Raw genomic sequence first — 3171 nt, 5'->3', positions numbered from 1 at the left:
CATGAGGGCAAAATTGCTAAATAAACTAAATGAAACCTCATAATAGAAACCCAGAATACTTATTTAAATATGTACTTAACCTAGGGTTAAAGTGAGCAGCAAAAAGCTATATCAATATGAAAAAAGAGAAAAAAAACAGAGTCAAAACCTGAGACCAATTGTTAGGTAAACCTGAGGAAAAAAGGATTAAATGGGTGAACCAAGGAAAAGGGTAGTTATTTCAGGCGCCATGGATCGGCGTCAGGTCTGAATCTGCGACGGTCTCCTCGGATTACTGGTGTGTTCCAGATAGGTGCTGGGCGAGGCGTGGATGGGGTGCGCGGGAGATTGCTAGGATCCATCAGTCCCAACTTGAGTAAAATATCCTGTCCCTCTGGGATGGTGGTGGCGATGTAAGTGGTTCCGTTGTAAGGGACAATCAGCTTAAAAGGGAACCCCCATCTGTATCTGATCCTGGCAGTGTAAAGCACTGATGTGATCTCCTTCATTCTTCTGCGTCTGTCCAGCGTTGCTTGGGATATGTCAGGATAGATTTGCAGCTGGACTCCCTCCAAAGTGATATTTCTCATGCCTCTAGCAGCGCGCATGATCTCCTCCTTCACCAGAAAGTCTTTCATACATAGCACTATATCTCTGGGTGGTTTGTCAGGAGAGGGTTTAGCTCTCAATGCACGGTGAATACGATCGCAGACAAAAGCCTGGGGACTATGATCTGGCAACAGGAGCTGGAAAAGCTTAATGGAGTAAGGTACTAGGTCTGTGATGGTTTCTGGGACCCCTCTAATTCTTAGGTTAGACCTTCTGTTTCTGTCGTCCAGGTCCTGGACATGTGCCTGCAGCTGTGTAAAAGCAGATGAGAGGGATTCATGTTCCCTGGAGAGGTCATTAAAAGCAATGGAGAGTTCATCATGCTTGTTTTCTAACAGGTCTGTACGAGACCCCAGTGAGGCTATTTCCTGGGACAATGTGCTTGTGGACTTCTGGATCTCTGTCTGAAATTTGTCAAGGAGCTTAGTGCAAATAGCTTCTAGGCTTATGTCCAGGTCTGCCTTAGTAAGTGGGGTGTACTCACTGTTTGTTGCAGAGTTCATTTCCAGAGGTGCCTGTGGAAGTTCTTGTGCAGAGGAGGAGGGGGGAGGGGTGTGTAACAGATTTCAAAGAGAAACACTTCCGCATTCCAAGGTCCATGACAATACTTCCCCTGGGAAACAGTCCAACAGACACAGTGGGACCCCGAACGGGTCAACTCGAGGATGTTGGAAAAGTAGTCTTAAGGTTCCAGGTCTGTCTGCCTGGATAACCCATCCGCCTTCCTGTTTTGAGGCCCTGGCCCATAATCGGAAGGCAAGAGGCTGGCATTCAGTCCTCTCCAAAAGCCTCTGTCGCAGATAGGTCTGTCACATATTTCCCCTTTTGGCAGGAGACTAACACAGGAGGAGACCCCAGACGGGTTGACTCTGAAGTTAGTCAATAGTTCCAGTCCCCCAATGCCGGTATTCACACAGTACCCCAAATAAATTGCTCCAAACAGAGCATTACTCACCCAGCCATCCTCTGCCTCTCTCAGAGAACATGCCTGCCGCTGGGCAGAGGCCTGGACCGGCCCTTCTCCCTGGAGTCCTTTGAGCCGCTGGAGAGAAGACAGGGTGACTGGGCTCAGTTCATCATGCTGTTGGGGATCTGGGCCAACTGCCCTCCATCCCTGGGGTATACAAGTGGAGACTGAAGTCCCATCCACTTGTGGTAGGAGAAAATCCCCCGGTGCTTGCAAAGCAAGGCTGACATCCTCCTGTCTCAGTGCCGCACCATTTTCTGGGGTTGTGTCAGTGAAGATCGAAGTCCCATCCACTACCACAGGAACTCCCTCTTCCGTTAGTTGAGAGCAGAGACTCGTGGCACTCTGCTCTGTTGCCAGCTCTTCTGCTGGGTTGCTGTAAGTGGAGACCACAGTCCCATCCACCGATATCAGCTTGAGCTGCAGTTGTGTGCAGCGGCCAGTAGCATCCTGCCCGGCTGCCAGTGATTCAGCTGGGAGTAAAAGCTTTACAACCTCAGCTTGTTGCTGGAGAGAGGGGCCAACTGCCCCAGCTCCCTGGAACTCCACAGTTGTTTCCGGTGCTGGGTAGATATTGGTAGCACTCTGCCCTGTTGCCAGTACTTTTTTTTTGAAAATTTCTGTTTATTGAAGGTTTTATACATACAAAACAAAACATTCCTTGGCACACCGCCAAGCTTACCTATCAGCCAACATGACCGGCAACATATAACCGTGCCATCGCAGATGGCATATTAACCAGTACAACACCCCCCCTCCCCTCAATCCATAGCTGAGGACATATTAAATACTAGCATTCCTTCTCAGTTATGAGTCACACATCACTGTTCCCGATGCACCCGAAGTGAGCTCCTCTTACAACTTAACTCAGGTATCAACAATTTCAAATATCCTTCCCCATTACCCAACCGTTTGGTCAGACTCATACCAGGCCCTCCACACCTTCTCGAACTTCCCCACACAACCCCGAGATAAGTATGTTGCCTTATAATATGGAAGCATAGCATTTACTAAGCCTTTCCAGAAAGCAACCTCCGGGGCCCCCGGACTCCTCCACTTAAGCAAAATAGCTTTCTTCCCGTAGAACAGCAAGATACTAAGTAATGTTTTGTGAGCCCTAGACGGGACCACCTCCTCCACCAGGCCGAGTAAACAGACACTGATTTCCTGTGGGACAGGTACCCCCAGAACCCCTGCTATACAGGCCGTGACCCCAGACCAAAACTGTTGGATCTGGGGGCAACCCCAGTCACATGTTGGATCTGGGGGCAACCCCAGTCATGTTTCCTCCTGCATCCGCAGGAGGAAACGTGCACCTCCAACATTCAGAGGGCACTGAGGGATATATCGAAGCCAACCTGGCAGGGGTGTAATACACCCTGTGCAGGAACTTGAATTGAATTAGCCGGTCCCTAGCCGCTACCAAATACTTAAAGGGACGGTCCCACATGTCATCCCACTCCTCCCCCTGTATACCCGGAACCTCTGCCACCCACCGCTCTCTGCACTTAAGTAATGCTTTGGGGCTAGCTTTAAATAACTCTTTATAAGTCACTGACAAAGTCTTGGGCAGGTCTTCTGTCATAAGTAGGTCTTCCAATCTAGAAGGGGAGGAT

The sequence above is a fragment of the Rana temporaria genome, chromosome 3 (genome assembly GCF_905171775.1).
Source record: "Rana temporaria chromosome 3, aRanTem1.1, whole genome shotgun sequence".
Taxonomy (NCBI): Eukaryota; Metazoa; Chordata; class Amphibia; order Anura; family Ranidae; genus Rana; species Rana temporaria.
The sequence above is the reverse complement of the archived record's forward strand: the minus strand, read 5'-3'. Positions refer to the sequence as shown.